General features: G+C 37.7%; 1 protein-coding gene across 1 annotated transcript in view; it reads left to right on the top strand.

The window, feature by feature from the left end:
* LOC110832887 (uncharacterized) overlaps positions 1-23905 on the top strand; it is a 357980-nt gene that overhangs the window by 77373 nt on the left and 256702 nt on the right. The window contains exon 3 of the mRNA XM_087348735.1: positions 21420-21538. The gene's annotated coding sequence lies outside the window, so the exon portion shown is untranslated. The remainder of the gene's footprint in view (positions 1-21419; positions 21539-23905) is intronic.

Genomic DNA, 23905 nt, shown 5'->3' with positions numbered 1-23905 from the left:
ATTGACATAATAATTAAACATTTATATTTTATATATACTTATATATAAAGTAATTCAGACAAGTAAAATATTTTTATAAGAATGTCATCAGTACAAGTTTACCTCCATGTGGTCCAATTATTTAACTGTTAAAACAGTTGATCTGATTATATGTCATAGTCGTCAAAATGGCCAGCAGTTATCAAACAGACTTCTCAGACTCGTCTAATTATCATGTCAGTTGATAGCGATGGAATTTTCTGCGCAAAACGTAATTAGAATACATTCCTTACAGTGTAGGTTTTTATCAGGCTACAGTCAGCTGTTTTGACCACTCCCCCCTCTTTCAAAAGCGATTGTCCAAGACATGAATCCCTTCACGTACATCTTGAGATCGGTACGACCGTAATTTAAACTTTTTGTGGAATTGAATGATTCAGGATGTCTAATACAGATCGTTACATAAAAGCCGTGAGTTTCACCACGAGTTGAGCAACTGTCAGATTATCAAGAAGGGATCTGCTCCACGGAGTTGTTAATCAATACGATATTTTGCGTGCTATCTCGTGAAAGTCACTGTTCAAGACATTAAGAAAAACTAAATATTTATTGGCATATTTTAAATAGGACTCAGTTAAGGGCATCATCTATGACCCAGTACTTTGTTAGTCTCAGAGTAAAGGTAATGAGTGGCAGTTTAGATTAGTTTTAGCAACAACAGCTGCTCACAATGCAATAGTCGTGGAAATAATAGTTCTTAACCAAAGACTGCTGTGTGATAAATGACGTAGCATTCGTACGTATCTTACATTTGCTGCAGAATGACTACAGCAGATCTGAAAATCGAGTATAAAAAGTAAATAAGTAGACGTAAAAAGAGAATAAATATGTGGGTATACTAGTTTATACATCATTCATTGCATTATATTCTTGAATCTTTTTCATTAATAACTATAACTTTCAGGCCGCGAGGTTTAACGTATGTTATTTTTGACTACTGAACTTGTATGAGTGGGACATTAAGGCAAGAATGCAAATCTGTGCTATTCTGTATGACATTTTGCAAGTAAACCGGAAAGTCGTGGCGGAACGGTTAACCACTTCTGCTTCGTATTCGGAAGATCCGGGATTCTGATCTCGGCCAGGAGAGCGGCTTTCCTGAGTGAGATTCTTCACGTTTCTCTGAGTCCCTGCAGTCAGACTCTGGGGCGGTTTCGTAAATTTTGACACGACGCGAAGCACAGTAGATGTTGTCAAACGCTGTCAGATGTGCTAGCCTGGCATTGTATGCTGATGCCTACTCCATACACATCCCAGGTATGTTTTTAGGTTCTCATGGGGGCAGGCATGAAAATGACTTTCTTATGAAAGGTTGAGCCGCGTGGTCAGGTATGAGTTCACCGGCGTTTCAGAGATGCATGCTGCCTTCATCGCCCTGGTGATGGAGGTAGCAGATACACTGAAACGTCGGTGCATCCTAGAAGACAGTTAACTTCATAGTTACTCTATGTTTCGAAGACAGATGCGTGAAATGTGAACTACTGATGGCGTCGTTAAATAAGCCATAAAAAATTAGTAAAAGAAGTTTATTGCAGCATGAGCAGGCAGGAGGAAGTCGGAGGACAGGGAACACAAACCGGTAGGACTTGTATAGCCTGCCGGCGATTGACAAAAGAAAGTGCCAAGTGATGGCGTCTGTGACGACATTCATAGTGAACATTCCTGATTGTCTTTAATGTGGGTGGTAAAATTTTGAGACCCGACAGATCCGGATCGTCCAATCGTTGTTAATGTATGTGTGATTGTCTTGTTTTATTAATGGCACGAGTCTGAAACCTGCAAACGATAAGCTATCTTATAATTCCCCCGAAGTTAAAATCTGCCAAAGAACACGACATATTTTGAGGCTGTGTGTGTCATTTCGTAATCTGAAAGTATGAGATTTTTTGGACTTACAGTTTAATAACAAAAAATATGGATAAATACTTATTGAGAGACTTCATAATATATACTTTCTGATGTATTTTTACTATCAAATCGAAGAGGATTAAGATGAAAGGAGATGATAAGAAGACCCAAAGGAAAAAGGCGACTTCAAATACTTAATGCAGGTGATAGAATGATATTAAAAAGAGTGCATATTATGAAGCTCCTCACACAATTTTCTCCATCCTTCTGCTAAATCCTCTTTGTTGTGGTCAAATATTATTCTCAACTATTCCAACTGTAAGATCCTGAATCTGTGTTCCCTTACCTGCGTGAGAGACCAAATTATAGTACAATAATTACTAAAATAAATTAAATTAAAACAAAATGTCCATCTTTGTCTACCAGATGTGCTAGTCCCTCCACGCCACCACGCACCGTCCAGACATGTCTCTGTCATGTGCTCTTACACCCATAAACTACAACAGTGGCTAGTTTTGATCCATTACGCTTGTAACAGCTTCAGACCGATTGAGCCCTTTCTTTTCTCAGAGAACAAGTCTCGAAATCTCTCTCGTCATTCTGTAGCTGGGCATTCACAAGGCATACTTACCATTTATGTTTAAGTGGCAGGCGTGTCTTTGTCCTGCACTTAGTTTGTGAACGCTGCTGAAACAAAATGCATACCTAACATTTCAGACTTTATTTGGTAAACCTTTCATGTGAGGACCTCATATGGAAACGAATACGATCGTCTTCTTGAACGTTGCGCCATTTAGTCCCGTAGAAGATGACCTACATTTCAAACGAGGTGCATGCTGCCTCCATCAGGGCGATTCATATCAGCTGAAAAAATTATTAAAAAATCGATAGACATTCCTAATTTTACTTAAATTTTATCAAAAACTTTTCGCACAATTCATGTATTCTTTCAACAAAATATTATCCCAAAACTTTGTTATTTTCAATTATAAAATAATACTCCCATTAAACCCTGTCATGCAAAAGCACAGGATACGGGGGAACTAAAGTCATTAGTCAACGCGTGACTACTCCTTCGATGGAAGGTACGTAGCTGGTTATAACATAAATTATGGAAGTAAACGCGTTTCGGATATACCGAAGTCTATGCTGTTTCGACTGCGAGATAGTAAACATTCGTTCTGCAGGAGTCCTCCCATCTGTTACCGAAAGATAGTCATCTATTTTAAATGCTGTATAAAACGTGGTTTTATATTTCTTTGAAGTTTGTGCGTGTGCGTCGGTTGTGTGACGCGAGCACGCGCGTGCGAGTCGTAAAACACGAAATTTATAATAAACTTAATCCGGTCCATATTAATGGTCTTAATGAAATAAATTAGAGATCGCTGTTATCTGATTTTCACTGCTCTTCGTAGGTCTAGCTACCTCTAGAAAATATTTTAATTTCAATTCACCAACAACTTTTCAGAGTAGGCTATAAAATGAGACTGAAACCACAACTTGCATCGGAAGGGGGGTTTCTTAATGTAAGTATATACAAAATGAAATTTAATATTTCTGTTTTGTTTTACAGCGTTGCAGAATATAGGACAAGATTCCTGCTCCCGCACCTTGCATAATATGTGGAAGTTTAATTTTGCAGTATATATGCTTTAAAATATTTAACGCTTCTGAATTTAATTTACGTCAAATTGCCAGTATAAATTATGCAGTGATCTTATGATTAAAATAATAATTTTTCTATATATATATGTCAAACTGTTTGCTTTACGAAGATTTCTGTCTTCTGGGTTGTTGCGCTGTATAGTCTGGTCGATGTTTACCAACGTTTCAGAGGTCATACCGCCACCGTCATCAGGACGATGAGTATGAAGATTTCTGTCTTCTGGGTTGTTGCGCTGTGTAGTCTGGTCGATGTTTACCAACGTTTCAGAGGTCATACTGAGATTCATCGTCCTGACGACGGAGGCAGTATGATCTCTGAAATGTTGGTAAACATCGACCAGACTACACAGCGCAACAACCCAGAAGACATAAATCTTCATACTCACCGTTGTGAAAACCTCAAATCATAAAAGCTTCCCTTATATCTGTCCGCCTTCAAACACCATCACGTAAAACACAAATGCATACCACATCCTCACACCCCATATTTTAAAATCAATTAATCAAAATTACCGTCCAGTTTGTGCCTACGTCACCCAAGTTGGCAATTCCCGTCTCAGTTTGAGGATCTCACGACGCTGAGGATGTCAATGTTGTTCATCCGAGTTGTGACGCCGTGTACCCTCGTAGGTGGACACCAGCGTTTCGAAGATGAGGACCTCGAGCCCTGAAGACGAAGACTGCGTGTTTTTCGAAACGTTGGTGTCTACACAACTTCTCCAACCACGAGAACGACACTATCAATTTCCTCCAACTTTTCCGACTAAAAGTCCGTGTTTTGTGTGTTTCTAGTATAATCCGAACGTACGTCATGTCCCGCACATCTTATCTTCACGTGTTTAGTTATCGCAAATATATTAACGCATTCCTCCTCATCTTGTCGTATGTTTCCTACCTTCCTTTTGGTTCATGTCTCTTAGGACACTGAATTCTTATTTTCCGGTCACCGCGAAAAGTAATAATATACGCCATTGTTTTAAACAATGTCAGAGATTGTTTATTAAATACAATTTTAGCACTGTAGACATGAAACAGTAAATACTCAAGTTTATAAGAATCGTATCACTAAAAGTAACAGTAACGCACCACACATCTCGTACTTTCAAACACCATTATTTCATAACAGAGTATATAAGCTTTCTGCAGATTCTAATTAATGCCTGCGTTCGGCATCTTATTACAAGTCAATAGATTTCAGACCTGTACTTTATCATGCTAGATACTAGTGTAATGTAAGCGATTATGGCTTCAGTCAAGATAATATATTACCAGTTATGGGCCTGTTACATTTAGCGCAGCCAGCACGCACGATGGATGACGTAAGCTTCTAAGATATAAAAACTCGAAGCAGTCAAGAGGATCGCGATTTTAAACGCCTATATTTACCAAAGCACAACAAAAGTTCCAGGTAATATCTGCTGTTATGCGTAAATCGTTTGGCTGAAAGGTTAACACTGCATTGCCTTCACAGTTCACAGAATTCCTGTTTCCATGTTCACAGATGTTAGTTTAAATACTGAAATGTCCTCACTATTTTACGCCCACCTGCGCAAAAAATCAGTCGTAAAATTCAAGGTACGAATTTCGGTTAGTTTGTACGTGAAGGTTTTCTGTTTCAGTTAACATTCTCACAATTTTATACCAGTGTACGTGTTTCAGTGATTTCTAACTAAACGTGAGCTGAATGGTAGATTCATAACAAAAGTACTTTAATTATAACCTAACAAAGCTAACGCCATGAAGCAGAGTCCTCCTTGGAAAGTTATAGTGTCTGAGCTCGTCAAGACATTCCTGGCCTTTTATAGATCACGAAGGTTCACTACTTTCTTCAAAATATCCCGCCAGTTTCCCACATCCTGAGCCAGATAAATCCAGTCGAAAACTTTAGACCTTATTCATTGAAGATCCATTTTTATGTTTTCCTTAACTTTACCCATAGATTAAACTTCTTTTAGCCCTGATGATAAAAGTAGATCAATCATCAACACATTCATAACACACAGTTAAAATACACTGTTCAGAAACGCAGAAGATCATTTTCATTTACATCGCTGTGTAAACCTGAGGCCCGTTCAATTACTCTATAATGTAACGTCCCAGAATTCAAATATGTTTTCTTGGAATTTATTTCGTGAGTTGATTTAAAATCGTTGCTTAAGGGCGTTATTTATCTGATTTTCCTCTTTCACGTTTCCAAATTTATGTCCTTATGATTAAATCTAGAAGAATGAATTGGGCGGAACTTCTAGTAGGCCTATACATGGGGAGACCTAGGCGTAGAAGCATTTAAGAGTAATGGATTATAAATATGTTGACAGTATTCAATTAACTGAAATGACAGGTTCTTGAGAACACAGTAATGAATCTTACTGTGACTTAAAATTCGGAGAAAGTTTCTTTGGCCAGGTTGGACACACTCGATTCCTTAAGGATTGCTCTGCTCCTCAGTGTAAGTTAGTTATTCCACTCATATTGATAATCTGTTCCTTAGTTTTCAGTATGCGCATTTCCTTAAAGAGTTAATTTTATATACTGTTCCAAATCTAAACAAATTCGTTTGCATGTGCGTTTATCAGCATGCCACACTCAGCTACGAAGTGATTTATTTAGTAGCAAAAGTAGTGTTTCGTTCGTACTCGCTGCCAGTTGTGTCAGAACGCTGTTCTGACACTGACCTCTACATCCAGGAAAGATATCGAGAAGCCTTTAGGAACAATCGAAGTGTGAATAAAACAAGAATTCTCAGTTTTCCGCAAGACAGAACTCTCATTCAACTTAACAGCTAAGAAAATCAGCGTCATTTGTAATGGACAGCGTAAGTACAAAATAAAAGTTGCTAAGCCAGACAAACTAAATAAGCGTATGAAAACAAACAGGCTGCAAACAATCACAAGTATTCGCAAGAAAACTGTGAGAAAGTTGCATCAGAACTGACAGCCTTATGCGAGTGAGTGACTGCGCTACGTGACACTCATGTGCCACTGCTAGAACACACTCTGTCGCTAATAAATCTATATAACAATGACATCAGTCCTTTTTGGTAAGGACGTGAGGACTGATAAATTAAAAATTAAGATCCCAGTACCAGAAGTAAACATGTAAAAAAAAACTCTACACACTCATTCTGCGTTCATAAAGTGATATGACCGGAAACTTGAAGTGTGAGAGACGATCGCCCCAATGATAGAGGTACCAAGTACATCTGAAACGTCGGTAAACTTCTATAAGTCTGAGCGATGTATAAGACAGCCATTTTCATAACCTGAAATTTCTCAAGTGAATAGTTGTCTCAGTTCTTAAACACTGAGACCTGAAGGTGTATTAGAGAACACAGAGAAGACATTTTCAGTAAGTGATCTACTATTTTTTTTATCTTGAATTGTAATTTGGAGCATTTATATTTCATAGTAATAACCAACATATATAGTTAATATAATTAATATAGATCTAACCAGTGAAATATGAGGAGCTACTTTCGAAATAAAACTCCAACATATGCCCCATTTCCAGCAGAGCGTCACCTACCCACCTAGAAGCTTCTATTCTAATTCTAATAGATATAACGTCTCTCTGTAAAAACCGTGAATGACTATGTAGGCCTATGAAAAGCATGTATTAATACGGAAGTAGTCTTAGAATATAAAACCATTCTCTCTTTGAGTCTCCTTCGACCCCTCTGTCTGTCGTTTGTGCCAGATGCATGTATGGTGACAAGTATCGTAGAGGCTTTAAAATTTGTTATGGCGGTGATTAAGTTCTCAGAAACAAACACCAAACACCCATTTTTATTTCGTTCAGGAGTCCCGCCTACTACAATGTTCGAGAACAAGCAGAATGAACCAGTTAGATCTACAGATGTTACTGCTGTAACTTATCTTGACTGTAATCTGCGGATGGCATATCGAAATATTTATAGTCATTTGTGCAATACCAAGATTTTTGTTTATTGGTATTGAAATAGGGAAACTTGTTATTTGCTTCCAACATTGTGCGCAACTATGGAAAAATGGGTAGCGTTACACCGTCTTCCACCAGCTTAGGATCGTCAGCTTCAATGTAACTCAGGTTTCTTTCCATCCGTCCGCTCGACTGCATGTCTGAACGTCACAGATGTGAAAAGCGTGTATTATTTTGGCATGTAATTGGAAAAGCAGATCTTCAGTTTTAAGTTTTCGGCACCACATTGGCACACGTCTTTACAATCATTCACATTAAAGAATGAAGCGTGCTCTTAAAACAACCTTTTGGGGCATACATATTTGTGACTGCGATGCTGTTACTCCATAGCACACATTCCTTTGGTCCATGCCTTAATTTGAGTGGCGGTATGGCTTACTACCTATCATTATCTTCCTAGTACCCATCAATTATCTGTTACCTGACCAACACCTCCGCCCATCTTGTCGATGATATCTATCAGTAAATGAAGATGGATACTTAATTAAATATCTTCTGGCGTGAGCAAAGATTTGGAATGGCTGTAAAGTGAAGATGTTGATTCGATGATATGGAAAAGTGAAAACAGAAACGGGTTCCGGTGTCTTCTGCAGGCACTCAGATTGTAAACTCTGAAACCCCCCGAAGACGATAGCGTTTGTTGGGACAGCTTACAGAATTGTTTGCCAATGCCGCCAGTTCTAACCATCTCACGATTTTCTTCGACTCATTTGAACTTAATACAAACGATATTTTAAAATTAGTCGACACTGTATTTTGAACGCAGTTATACTCGTCAGCATAAAAAGAAGAGAAACATTATCGACTTTATTAATACTCAGTAAGTAAGATGATAAAGGCATGCAGAATTTTAAAAGGATTAAAATGAACCTTAAATAGGGCATAAGCGTGTGAACAGGATTCAAATGGCGAAGTACTGTTTCCATAAAACACGGGTAACTTTTAGGAAAGTTGGGCGAACATTTGCTTCTCAAAAGAACTCTGCTTCGGCTATTTTGGAAGTAACATTCGAACGATGTGTAAGTAAACCGAAGTAACTATCAAATTTTCTAGCAATTAGTCAACATTTGTTTCTTATGTTCCATATGTAAATCGAGTACTCGATACGGAACGAAAAATGATATTTTAATCTTTTAATTATCTTATATTGTGATTGACGGCCAATTTTAATATATTTTTAATACTATTTGTTTCTTATATAAATTATTTTTCCGGTAGAGATTATAACGTACAAGATATCGCTGTATTATGCCTGTAGCTACCATCATTCAGTTTCTAAACAGAATGACGTACCAGAAACTGAGATCTGGTTTAATTAGGTCTAACCTGAGTCGGAAAATTACGATCATATTTTGTCCCTCCCTCATATGCCTCCGTGACTCTGCAATTACGTAAGCCCACTGTCCCATTTAGATTTCAAAAGATGGACCCAGTGATATTACTGGTAACGTAAAAATTAAACTAATTTCATTATTTTTATTTAGGAGTGACAGTGAAGTGCAAGTTACTGCACAATTAATTTCGTGGCCTTATCTCATATTGTGAAGTTCAGGGTTCGAGGTCCTTACGTACTAGACTTTGTTTAGTAAAGCGGTTTAGATGAAAACCGTTTGTCTGGAATATTTCGCCGTGAAGTTTCGTTGAAATTGACCAACCTGAGTCATCCTCCTCTTTATTTAAGAATTCAGTTTGTACCGAGAACAAAACACCAGACTTCACCGTTACAAGGATCAAATTGTTAACGCTGTAAATAGACCGGGCTGTATTCCGGTTGGAATAAAAGAAAGTCAGGCTTCGGTCGAGTGCGGGTAACATATTTGAAGATAAACTTCGGGCTTGGGCCAAATGATATTTGGGAGCAGCTTGTGAAATTCTAAAATTTTGACCTTTGCAGATCATACATTTTCACATTTGTCGCCATGAGAACCTGAAATCTCACAAGAGGGATAATTGTTTGGTTCCGATTTATTTAACGAAGATTTATCATGTGACTCTATTATATGTAATATAATAATCGGATTATTGGGAATAATGAATTGGAAAGGAAGTATTCATGTGTCTATTGTAAACATTTCGCTTAATTTACAAGGCAAGGCAATGGCATTCGAATTCCTCAGTTACTATGCTGGGTATATTCGTTAGTTTCTAATGAGGCACCATACATGAAATTTATTACCAGCGTTAAGGTGGCGTTACGTCCTTAATGGGAGTGAGTGCATGCAGCTCTCCCTGATTTAATTTCATTATGGAATTGTTAGATGCCCATTTATTCTTGGTCTCTGCTGGTGGTCTGCGTTGATACTGTTAACTGCTCACCACGTTGCTGTAATATTTATGCGAGTTCGCATAAGCAATCCATCTGTGTGAAGGACATGTTGCATTGCTAGCTGACGTCCGGAGGGAGATGCAGGGGAAGGCATTGGTGGTACTGAGGTTGATTGATAAATGACTTTGATTTCTCTGATTCAACGAGTGCGTTAGAGCGAGCCAAGCAAAGGCAGAATGTATTTCCACCAGAGATCATACATGAAGATATATGCTTTAATTTATTAGTGGGTTGTTTTGAGGTCATCTCCATACCACTGGAAGAGATGTGAACACTGTAGCAGCCACATCTTAATTTGAAACAAAACAAAGCTCGTGATACCAAATAGTTAATAGGTTTTTTCAGTTATGAAAACGTAACATTGTGGTACCAGAATCCGTCGTTGATCACCTCTAACACCAAAGCCCGTCATGGCGCCGAACCATTTCGATTTACCTCGAGCTTCATAATCTCTATTCCTAATCAACATTTTCATGTACCTTCCCATCTTTTCCTTCGTCTTCCAAGTGGACTTTTCCCCATATTTTGCCTACTAAAACTTTTCCTGTCTTTCTCTGTTTCTCAGCACATTTCATTATTCTGAGATCACGAGATTACCTGTATAAATCATGAGCTTAGTAGTTACGAAATTATTGCTGATACTGCATCTTTCTTGAATAGTTTTCTGTCATTTATGGTTGTTATTCTTCACAAAAGAATCTTAATGAAAGAGACCATTTGCGATAAATAGCCATAGATGGGAAGTTAATACGTGCTATCTCGGCTCTTGAATAAACAGAGTGTGATGATTGGCTTCATGTGGCTCAGGATGAGGTTTTCTGTTGGGTTCTTGTAAAAACGGCAATAAACCAAAAAAGTCTTTGAGTAACTGACAACTATTAGTTTCGGAAGACGGGGGTGGGAAGGAGCAGTATCCCACAGACGTAAGAGTTAATTTACTTATAAATGCAGCGAGAAACCTGTTTTAGTGGGCATACACTAGGCATTAATCTCTATTGTTTGAGAGTACAGCAGATATTCATCCCACATTGGTATGTTCCCTATAATTTACCTTTGGAGTAACTTTGTTGAATACTAATATAGGCGTACACACGCTTAAAGTATTGAAACTACATTTATGACTATCTCAGAGAATTGTAAGGTTCATACCACCGATGTTATAGTTACACTAAGTATCTATAAGTATATGATATCATATTTCACTTAGACTTAAAGTAGAAGCCACAAGAATTTTTTTCTTTGCTTAATCTGTCTGATATGCGGTAGGTCTATTTTTTTGAATGAAACCCCAGATAGCTATAAATATATTTTATATTTAAAAATTCTGCCTGAAAATTATTTTAAAAATAACTTTGATCTTAATACCAACTTTTATGCTTCCGAGACCGATTACATCAAACATAGTCTGTAGAACATACAAAATAGTTTCTCAATCCAAAATTGTCACGTAACATTTCTAAGTAAAAATTAATTAAGCTCTGTTTACTGAAGTCGTAGAAATAATCTATAACGTTAAATTATGTGTCTCGAAAAACCACGGACCTCCCAGATACAAGCCTAAAAGATTACAGTTGAACCAGTCAGCTCGGTTTCAAGATTTCAAACACAGCTCTTCCACGTATAATTACAGTAATTCATGTGGTCTGCATTGGAAGGTTAGCTACTGAATACTTGTCCCTTTCTTTCTGAGTAATTTAATTTAATGTCATCTACTGTAACTATGAATCGATAAAAACGGTAATAATATTTTGATGAAAGTAGTTTGCTACTTCGTGAAGGATGGAAATAAATAATTACAGATCCTTCTCGCTGGAGGAAAAATCCAGTTAGGTATGATAATGAAAATAATATGACAGCTTATTTCGGCATGGCAAAAAATATTAATAAGGAGGTGACTGTCTTCTAAGTTGTTGTGCCGTGTAATCTGGTAAAGTTTACCGACGTTTCAGAGGTCCTAGCTGGCTCCATCTAATGACAAATAGATGTGAGAAACATACACGAATTTGGGCGAAATTAAGGTATTCATCTGATGATGAATGTAGTAAGACTTCTGAAACGTCGGTAAACTTCTACCAGACGGTGCAACATCTCAGGCAACAGCAAACTTCATACTCGCCACCATGTGAATCTGAAATCTCGCCTACAATGGTGTGTTTCTCATATCCTGCTTGCTTGCTACATGTCACACCCATTCCACGCTTGATTCTCATTTAGCCATTACTTTTCTGTTCATAACATTTCCTTGCAACTTAACACGTTTAAAGAAATGAGTACATCAGCTGAGGAGCAACAACTGTTTTTTGGAAAGCATTTAAAAATTAAAATTTTTAAAATTAATTTAGTCTATTTTACAATATTATGACCTTTATATGCTCTAAGGGGCCCTCAGAAAGCCATTAATTTTGTTGACAACGACGTTACATCTTTCTGTTTAGGTATCAAATGTTGACTGTGGCTTATTTAAGGTTATGTAATTAAATTTTTACAATTAACTGTGGCAGAAATAAGTTAGTTGGATAAGAACAGATTTTAATTCAGAATGTCAGGGGAAAGACACTTTAATCTAAAGAACTAATATACAGTTTTACCACCACCAAACTAGGGTGGTGTAGCCTGTGAAAGTTTTTAATGTTTTATTGTATCGATGGGCGTGGCCCTGGGCGGAGGCCCCAGTGAACCTAACATAGGAACTTTTCTGCGGTCAGACATACTTTCCGTTTTACAATGGAAGTTATCTAATATGTGTGAGCAACCCATGTCTTGAAAATTGTGGAAGAAATATTAGCTGCCCTCCACGAATTTTCCAAGTGGCCTTTAAGCGCAGTTGTTACGAAACATACTTTTGTGGATTCGAAAGGACCCGGCGGCCTATGGTTCATTTTCGTAATCCTATTAGCAAACTGTATGAGTCCATCAGTAAAATGCAGGTTAATTCAAATATGGCGTCTACGACAGTAATGCCCAACTCGGTAACAAAATGCCTGGGGAGAGAAATCCGTCTTTACAGTTTTCTGACATCAGCAATACCAGTCGGAATAACCTGCTGCTACCTTAATCAGGGTTGAATATCTGAGAGCTAACCACAAGAACATGCACTAGACCTCACTGCGAAACATAACATAGCAGAACGCCTGTCAGACCCATGTTTCGACTCCCTGCATCACTCGCGTGCTGGAGAAGTTGCTGCATCAGGACTCCGTTGTTAACTACTTGCATGCTTAAGACTCGCATGTGTGTATATAAAGGCTAATGACAGAATTATTTCTCCCAACAAAGGATCAAAACATTAATATCCGATCATGACGATTATTTCTAATTCACGCAACAAATGTTTGCTACGCAGTCCTTCCCCAAATGTCCTTAGCACTGGTCTTACATTGATAATGTCTTTGTTTAGTCTGTATATGTTGTCTGCTAAAAGTTTTTTTTTTAAATTAGTTAAAAATTTAATTTCGAAAGATGATCTTCCTTCGTCACCGTGTCATTGGAAACTTAAAAAAATAATTATAAATATCAACAGAAAGTTAGTCTAGACTTTAAAATAAAATATAAGTTTTATATAAGGCAAACTCCTGTTGCAGTCATACAAATTCACAACTAAAACAGAATCTTAATATTTTTACCTATTATCATAACGTTACAACTTTTCTTTGCTTTATTGTTGCTTTTATGGTTAGGTTTTAATTCAGTGATGCCGGGCAATATCATAAAATAACAAGACGAGTTATCACGGTAACAGCGTTTGCATTTTGGTACAAGGAGAGTGGATGAGGTCCGCGGTAGGGAGATATCGCGGGACAACAGTTGATGTTATTGTTTACATTCTTACATATGCTGAATGAAACATGGTTGGTAATACGAATAAATGAGAGAAAAGCTAAACAGTCTTTAGTTTTTAACAGCAGCGGTGTTTCGTTGATAGAGCTCAATCTATAATTTTCGACGTTCGGAAAATAATTGTTGGAATTCATTTTCACGCTTATAATTGAACCCGCGTTGGAGTATATTTCTCTGTATGGGAGAGAGAAAAATGCTCGAGTGCGTTTGTCACACGTTTTTAAAACATTTCTGATTTGAACATTTGGTTTTATTTTTGTCATTTGGAAGTATGGAGTTAAATCCTTCGGAACGTGACACGAAGAGACCGTGTCGTGAAGTCACTATTCTGTTGTCTTATCTCCAGCGAAAGTATTTTCTATTAGAATATTATAGCTCGTTAATAGCCATAGGCGAAACGTTAAATATACATAATTATCTACAGCTGAGTGCGTCACTTCCTTGCAATCAGAATACCTTGAAACCATTTGCGACTTTTTAAAGTTATTAACTTTTTAAGTCCTCCAAAAACATTTAAAACTATTATTTTAACCAATTAAACAACAAATTGGAGCTTTCATTTTGTGATCTGAAAGATCAGTCACACATGCACAACATTCTTCAATGACCAGCCCTCAGTATAAATAGATGCACCTACTATGCGTTGTGTGGGCGCTGCTGGCAGTAGGCCGTGTGATTACGATGCTACCACATTAAGAATCGGACAGGAAACGGTGACCGGAGGTTAGGTTAGGTTAGGTTCTAACGTGGCTCCATTTTTATCACGGCATGGAGCTTGGAAGATAGCTGCAAATGTTTTGAATAAGCAGTCGAGACGGTCGACATTGGGTGGTTCTTAATATCTGTGCTAAACATCTCTCACTGCCAGCAAATAGCATAATGGTTTAGCCGTTCTAGGACCAGATTTCAAGCAGGTGCCTCCTTAATATAATCCGATAAAACTTCCCGTAGTCCAGAGGCATTTATGAAAAACTTAAAGTACGTGGGCTGCAATCTCGTTTGCATACCTCGCAGATGTATAAGCGTCAAATGTCCTAGAATATTATAGCGTTTATTCACCATGGGTTCTGTCTCTATTTGAAACCTGGGGTCGCATTCACCTTTTCTTACCAACACTGGTTATAAGTGAGTTCAGTTTGTTGAAACTTCGTGTCAGATGAGCATGGCTGTCTTCTGGTTTGTAACGTAGTGTAGTCTTGTAGAAGCTTACCAGGTCTGCCAGACTACACAGCGTTATAACCCAAAGACGACCGTCTTAATATTCGCCTTCGTGAGAGCACCCAATTCTCATTTGTATAAGTTTATTAAAAATACTATTAACTACAGCAAAAAGGTACACATATTAGCCCACTCTATAATTTTTTGTAACAGGTTTGTTTATTGTTAAAATTAAAAGCTTAATTTTGACACTTGCTCTTTTCCGTTATGCTGAGTAATGTAATATTTGCAGAAACGTTCGTGACTCGAATAAAGACATCGTCGGACCGTGGGTTGAGAACCCCAGTATTATGCGTATGTATTATGAAGTTCCTCCTCGTGTAATTCTCTCTATCCCCCTGTCATTACTTTTGTCTTATGCCCAGATATTTTCCACAGGATAATTTTATTGCCGTATTTAGAAGAACCAGCTACTCGCACGTTACTTACCTAATGCCAGTTGAATCCACTTCACAGCCACGTAAATTATTTATCTAGAAATCGTTTTTATTACTCTCCCATATATTCCTCGATTAATGTACGTGTATATTCATATTATTATTTTGGTAACGTGTGGTACGTACAAGTTGATTGGCGTCATGACACCGTGACTCTGCACATTGTACCTTAACATATCCCCGTCTCTCCTTACGCTATTACGCTCATTAGGAAAATAAGAAACGGAGAAGTTTTAAAAAGTGTCAAGAGTCAAAAGTCTCAACTCCTACAACCTTCCTTAATACTCTCTCAAAAGGTTAAAATAACATTTTCAAGAGGTCAGTATCAAAGAAGTTTTTTTATAGTACGACTGTGTAACCCGTTGAACACCATCCACTAATTAAAGTTATTTTGAGGGCAAGAGAAAACCTTCGTACGTGACTTGGTTCATTATTTAATTTTGTATAATCAAGTTCCGATGAATATGGAGATGATTAAAAATCGAATGAATGACTCGGGGTTTCTTGTCTTTCAAAAGGGACTATGACAAATTACTCCGTAAGACTGCATGAACTAAACAAGCAATGGAAAGGAAACTGATTTATGACGCTTCCAGTCGGTTCAGATTTCACATACAAGTCGTAAGTGTCTTGAATTTAGATCAGTGATGCCTCCAGCACTTATGTTACAAAGTCAGATGCTCTAAGGGTTTTCATATTCACATCTTGACGATAAAATTATATTCCAATCGTGGCCTACTCCTAATCATAACGTATTTTTAAATTCTGTTCCGTCAGGAGGTACTGACTATTTAAAAACAGGTGTAGTCTTTCGTCTTTTCAAGAACAAGGCAGGACAGTCATACACCGTAAGGAATTTGGACCCTCAATACCAGTGGTTAAGACGCAGTATAATTAAAATTGTAATACTGCTACATGCGCCGTAGATATTTCCTAAATCTTTACCAACACAAGGGATAGAACTTCTTGGACAGTCAAATCCTGACAGGATTTCTGCCGCCATAGGACAGCACAAAATATACGTGGACAGTCATTCAGTTCCAGAAAGATTAAAACCTCAGTCCCGGTGTTTGGACCGAAACTCTGTTCGCCTCACAGAGCGGTCAGTGCACTCAGCATTTCAACCTTCACGGTTCTGTGTAATGAAATAAGTCGATGAATGTTGAAGAACACAAAGAATCAAATGAAAAATTGTCCTTTTGACTTGCGCGGTAATAACAAATTTGTTTATTGAAAAGATGTACGAAAACTTCGTACTCATGTCATTAAGAAAAGACAGCTTAGCCAGGTAGTTCTAAATATTCAGACTGTTTATACCTGCCGGTAGGAGCAGCAGTTCCATGTCAAACCAGTTCGCTTTGAAGGCTCACTTTCATCGCTAAACAAGTGTCATGCTTTTAAATTGAAGTGTGGTATAAACTGTAATTTATATTAAATTACTGTAACTCTTTCAGAGGCTTCTCGGAAGCTGAGTCATCAGTGACATACAAGAGCACCCCTAGTCGGTTTCTGTTTATACCATTTCCTAGAATGACTTAAGAAAGGGTCTTTTGTAATGACGCTGATAGTATTTCAGACAGGAAGTGTGCATGTTTAAATCTTACCATCGTTAAGCCAAAAACGCGTTACACTAGATTTATCGATATGTTTCTAGAAATACACGCGGACTAAACCTGGTACTGTCGAAATTATTACAGTTGTCAAGACTGAGGCATTATGGGAAATCTTAGTCATTTTATTTGCAACTTATCTCGGTTCCTGTCAGCGATTAAACCTTTCGTTGCCCACTGCCGTATCCGGCTCGCTGCTGTAGCATTTCGTCAGACCCACTCATAAAGTTCTACAATTTTTAATTTTTCGCCAGCCACGATTTCATATTTTGTATTTGTATATAATAACAGGGCTTGCTCCGTGCTAACCACTCAACCTGGAAGTTCGGTTAAACAGAAGTAGCCCAGAAAATTCAAATCTGTACCTGGAAATGAAAGTGAATTGTGGGTGTTAACTTTAGATACACATCGAATTCAGTATCAACTTGTAGGCCTGCTCGGTGCAACAAGGGCATGGGAAATGTTGCAGTGTCATGACCTACAGTGAAAAGTGCTGAGTCAGACGCGGACGGACTTGTTCCAGGTGTTCCACCCGCAATGCAAGGGACCGCCTCGAAAGACTAGTTTCTTGTGAAATCAAAGGTTAAGGGAACTGAAAAGATGCGGCAAGAATATTAGGAATATTACAAACCTTTATGGCGGTGAAGAAACCCTCACAAAAAAATGGATTTTCCCATATTTCGCGCGTTAATTTGATGTAATTTTGTATCAGTGCTGCATGCAAGGTGTAGACTGACATTTTGCATTAGATAAGTTACTGTATTTCCTTGTCAGCAGTAGAGGAAGAATAGCTCTCAGAGAAGGAAAACTGTCCAGTGTTTGTAATAACAGATTTTCCTAACATGGATTTTCTTCTGGTTTCCTCATCACCCAGATGGTAGAGGCAGCAGGTACCTCTAAAACGTCGGTAAACGTCTACAGCACCAAAAAGGCACAATAACTCAGAATACAGTTATTGTTATATTTACCGCCGTGAGAAGCAGAAATCTTACTTAACAGATTTTGTAGCAATAATTAACAGCAAGGCAAATGAATTATGAAAATTTCATATTATATAAATCATGCTCCCCCAAGAATATTCGCACATATTGAATTTTCAAAAATAATCATTTGTTTCAGAAATAAGAATGTTTTATTACTGGATTGTGATAGTTACTGTGTTCGTAAATAATTGTTAAGTTGATTTTTTTGGAAACAAAATACACGCACAGTTCAAAGATGTCGGCATAATTTAGGTTTACATGAGAATAAATACTTCCTTGTATAGCTTTTTACTGGGGTTTTGGCTGACTTCCAGCTGGGTAAGTAAATAACTTTACAAATGTCGAAAAACATTTAATAAAGGAACAAAACACGTTTACGAGAAATTCATAAAAGTCATCGTCAGTAAATCCGAATAGAATAGATGAGAGGATGATAGAACATGGATGTCAGAGAAACAAGGTGTGATTGTTACGGCAGGATTCAACTGATTCAGGATATGAAACTTTGTGTTTTATAAAAGGTAGGGAATTTCCTGAACATGTGAGCATCTCTCAACTTCACAAGAATTACCGTGCTCTTGGAATTATTTAATTGGTTGGTTAGTTTCGATGAAGCTGTTCTGAATGCACTGGATGAGATATACACGAAGTCAGAGGAAATCTTAAGGTAGTGTAATTACGCCTTTCATGTAACATGCATGGGAGAGATGAGAGCTGGGCATAGATGGGAGAATAATATCAAAATGGATATTTACGAAAATAAGTGTAAAAGAAATACTGTTTCCATCTACCAAAGGATAGAGACCAGTTGGGGGGATCCTTTTTATGTGGTAAAGAAACCGTCGGTTTCCACAGAAGATGAGAAATTTCTTTGCTTGTCCAGCGACGCTTGTTTTTTCATAAAGGACTCTGCTTAATGGAGTTCGTTATATTAGGTTTCGTACTAAATTTAGTTCAAATCGAACAAAGAGATTGAAATAATCGACAGGACTAACCAATGGATACAACTTCATATAGGATTTGAGACTTTCGCGGCGAGTACAATCAATAAAATCTTCTCGGGCAATCAGCCGGGTTAACTGGTTATTGTAGTAAACCGACGTTTCGGGAACAAACTCTGTCCCGAATGTCGCGACTTCCGAGGATCCAGTCACATCAGAACCCTGATGATGGGGAGAGAGTCGGTTCCAGAAACGTCGGTTTACAACGGTAACCAGTTAACGCGGCTGATTGCCCGAGAAAATTTTATTTATTTAACTTCAGTTTTCTGAGCAGCTAAGTTGGGGCTGCAAACGACTGCATCGATTTCTTACAGTTGCACAGGTTACTCTTGGAAGCACAGTCATCAGACTGAAATAAGGTACATATCCATGGTTAGAATTATTACCAAGCAATCATTTAAGGAAATTGGACTGATGTACTTAAAATTACATAAATACTCAATTGAGGCATATTAATAGGTTTGGTTATTTTGGAATATTTGTAGTCGCTTTGTCTGTTGTTTGCTCATCATGTAGGCTAGCCTTCTGTTGTGTATAATTTGGAAAATTACATCAACATAAATAGAAATGTTCACTGCCAGTTTCTTTAAAATTTCTGCTCACAAATTGATACATAGTAAACCTAGTCGTAAATTTGTGTATGTCTATGTCTTGTTATGCAAACGTAGTTATTAGCACCACAGATCTTAACCGAAGTTTGGGAAAGTACAACAAACAGTTTTATTAGCACGAGAGAACGAAACAGTAGGAGAGGCAATGAGAAGGAGAACTGGAAACAGCCTTTGCTTTTGCACCGGTAAATTTCTAACCGCTCATAGCAGTCCGTGAAAGTTTATTTCCAGTCTAATGAAGAATAAAATGAAGTTGAAGCAATTTGTCCGTGTCAGAAGTTGCAGATTTGTACGCCATTTAGCTATGGCTTGTACCACATTATCATAACTCGTAGTGCATGGGTGGGCACAAAGTTTTTGACAGATGGGTTAGTCGAATGTGCAGTAACACACGTCAAACACGAAGCCAACTAGTCTTTAATTAGAATAACTTTACTCTATTACGTCTCCGGTACGTTTCGGTTGACACGTTATGAATTTATACCTGTCGTCACACGAAAACGCATTTAGTAAAATTAGATCTGTATCTACTAACAACGACCGAAACATATTAAATAATGAAAAACCTAATGTACCTATAACCACGATGTAAAACTAATATCAGAAACGAAATAATAGTAAATTTATGCCTTGATAAACAATTGAGGATATTTCAGAATATATTTGGAGCAACACTAATAGATTTAGGTTAAATGAGACTCGATGAGAAATTAGGAGAAAAAGAAGTTTTGAAAATTTTTATCAGTTCTCAAATCGAAAACCTATATTAATTACAAAATAAAAAGATCAATACATAACAAAAGTAAGTTTTCCAAGTGAGATTTCAGGTTCTCACGGAAGCTAATATGAAACCGAAATCGCTTTGGGATATTAAGCCATGTAGTCTCGTACTAGTTGGCATGCGTTTCAGAGGTGCTTACTGTCTCCACCATCAGGATGATTAGTGCCTCATTTTGAGTGAGGTCGAGTAAATCTTGTCTGCATATTCCAGGTCTTTAAATTTAATTAAGTAACACCTTTCGAATAACTAGCCGCGGGATGTAAGAGCTCGTGATCAGGGACCTTTCGAATGTCGGGATCACGTGTTCAAGTCTCGGTCGCGATATGAATATTATTTGTGTTGTCCTTTACGGCAGTGTTCCCCAAAAGGTGTGTTGCGAAAAACACACACACACTCACAGGTTCATCATGGATAGTTTTATTCAACTTGTGTTATGTTTTGTATTCATATGCATGCATTCTTTTGTGGCAAGTATTTGTATGGCAGATACGTGTTTTTGTCTGTGTAAGGTTTCGTAACTACGTTTGGTGGGGCGACATTTTTTGGTGTGTCTTAGTTTCTCGGGTTAAAACTAACTAGGAAAGGTGTTACTAAAAGAATTTCGCTATTGATTTAAACCACTCCTACTGAGAACCAAAGTTGTATTTCTTAATAGTCAATTTTTCTTTAGAATTCTGTTTCTTGAAAATTTTCGTAAACGGTTGGTCCAGAGACATAAGTAGCCCATCTCACATTACTGAACTTAAGAGTTAAGATTTATGGATAAATTAGTTTACGGAGTTGATCTGTTACGTTAAATACGTATGTTCACTTGGCTGATAATAGCCAATGTGAATGTAGACTGAAGCTTGGATCGTGGATGTGATATATCGTTCCATACGTTGACTTACATAGTTTACTCTCAGGCGTATAATACTTTGTTTCTTGCTTGATAGATGAGGGTATTATTGTGAAGTGAATCTAAATAGTAAATATTCTGTATGATTTGAGGTTTTTACAGCGGTGAGTATGAAGATTTCTGTCTTCTGGGTTGTTGCGCTGTGTAGATAGCACAGCGCAACAACCCAGAAGACAGAAATCTTCAGTAAATATTCTGTTATTTTCAGGATGAATGCGGCGATGTGCTTTATTCACCTGAAGTACTTGAAAGAAACACTGAAATGGATTACAGACCTGGTCCATGATCTGAGACGTGCTATATTGTGAAGGGATGAAGCCGGCTGTGGTAAGTTAATTTGTTCTCAATTCGATTTAGTGCTGCAATTTTCTTTTATAGACTTACAAACTTCAGCGTGTCGTCCACGTTCAATATTTATTTTATAGTAATTTATTATAATGAATTCGCTTCAGTTGGCACGTGTGTCATTGGCACTGTTTGGGATTCACTCACGAATGCGGGGGTGGCTGTCATTTGCACTACAACAGTGATTGCTTCATCATGGCAGTTAAAGCGTTGTTCAGTTGGCGTTACAGCTTTCTCACGTGACTTCCATTTGTTTATATCCGAAATGAAATATTTCGTATTGTTGCTTAATGTTAAGTTTCTTCTGTGTTGTTAAAAGTTGGATATCAACGATCCAAGCGTCAGATTTCACAAAGACAAGCTACAGTCATAATTTTTATTTCCTTTCTAAGTTATTTCAAGCGAGACGAGGAGAATAGCTGACCCGTGGATGGTGTTGCTCTCAAGAAATCATTGCTGATGAATGTGGTGTCAGCTGTTAGATAGTCGAGTCCAAGCGGAAATGTGGCAAGACAAGTCATAACCTTGTAGCCTTGTCACTCTCGGCGCGACAAGCCTTCATTTTATTAGCTTTCTTGTTTGAATCCTACAGAATAGTAATAACATATATTTTATTTAAGATTACACAATATAAAATTTAAAAATTGTACAATTTAATAAGTTTCGGAGGCTGACTTTGTATCCATCTTTAGCTGAGAAGGTGCCTACTCGGTAGGGCCCATTGAATAAAGCTGTGATTACATTTGTCTAGCAGACCTCACCTTCTTACCTGTAGTCGGTGTAATAAGTAGTCCCTCAAGCGTAGCATACTTTGTAATCTTTAATTTCCTATTTTTAATAATGTGGAATTTTAAATAGCGGAACGGCTAATGTCAAAAGAAAATTTAGTAACAATACAGAGACACCGTTATCAAAATATTTTAGAACGGTACATTTAGTTATATTTTTCTTTGTGTTCTGGAATTTTCAGTTCCAGTCGCTCTCAAAAAACCTGAAGTATTAAATTTTATTATAAAACATACACATAACCGAAGTGCTGCTTTTAATGTCGCATTTGAAGTCCACTCTTAGGTGAGAAAGGCGAGCTTGTTCTGCTCTTGGTAGGTTGCTGAAGAGTGTAAAATCACTACCAAGTCCGGGTTTCTGTAGTTCAAATGAAATAGTGCAGTCTCACATTGGAACACACGCTTTTTTGACTGCCTCTGAGCTCCGATTATACCTTCAGAGCGCATGCTTGATGTATTTATTTAGTGAGAGCCTCTAGATTAAAGGTTGTCAGACGAACCACTTCTGTCCATTTTCGGGGCCAGTGAAAGAGTACTGAACAGTCGGTTCAGTCGATTCAAACAACATCCATTTTGAAATGTGATAGAAATATCACGTGTGTGATATGGACACAGAGTTCATAGACGAGTAGCCCAGGTCTTAAAAACTACACAGTAAATAGCAGAGTTAAGTCTCTGAAGCTTTCACGTTGGCCAAGTGTAATGAAGTCTTCCGGCAACTAGCAGTGTAAAAGTGGAGGCGGCATGACTGACCGACAGCTTGAGAGCACTTCAATACTCTTTGAGAGAAACTTGTTTTATGTGTTCATGCATCTCAGAACCTTGTCATTCCCGTGAAAAATGGTTCTACATAAAAGTATTTCATGCAACAAAAATGTTTAAAAACGTAGTTGATATGCGCTTTCTTCTGCAAGAAATGCATAGAATGTGAGTACACTAAGAACTTTCTCAGTACGTGACGGAGTATGAAAAGAAGAGAAATACGGACCGTGTCAAATTGTAGCTCAGGTTGTAATAGCATATTGTTGACATAACACGGCAATAATTTCTATAGAAAACTATTTACACACATGCAATAAGCATGACAAGATATGTCTCACCATATGGCTTTTAACAACTGTATCTAAGGCTTGTCGTAAGAGACACACGTCAGATAAGTGTAAATCCCATACAGCAAATTGATTAAATGGCGAAACACAAAACAGTACAAATTCCAGAACGTTTTAGGGCAATGCAATTAGTGTTTCTTGTTTTATTAGCTGAGTGCGTTTTAATTGCATTTTGAAATAGGCCTAGGCGATCAGCATTCTGCCATTTTGAGATCTCGTTAATTACTTTCATTCACTTGATGTCATGGAAAGCAACGAAGATCAAGTAATTTGTCTGAGTTCGTGGAGCTGTAGATGTATTTTGACGTGTCCAGTGTCCAGTGTATCATCGCACGCGTCACCAGCCACGCTTCTTGGCGCGTGCCGTGTGTTCTGCGAGGAGTATCTTAAGATTTGCTCCTTAACTAACTCCACGGAGTAGAGTTCTTGTCGAAAAGCTGGTAATTTCTCATCTG

Source organism: Zootermopsis nevadensis, unplaced genomic scaffold (genome assembly GCF_977971745.1).
Source record: "Zootermopsis nevadensis isolate Lab colony 2312 unplaced genomic scaffold, Znev_1.0 Znev_ptg000013l, whole genome shotgun sequence".
NCBI lineage: Eukaryota > Metazoa > Arthropoda > Insecta > Blattodea > Termopsidae > Zootermopsis > Zootermopsis nevadensis.
This window is presented reverse-complemented; position numbering and strand designations above follow the sequence as displayed.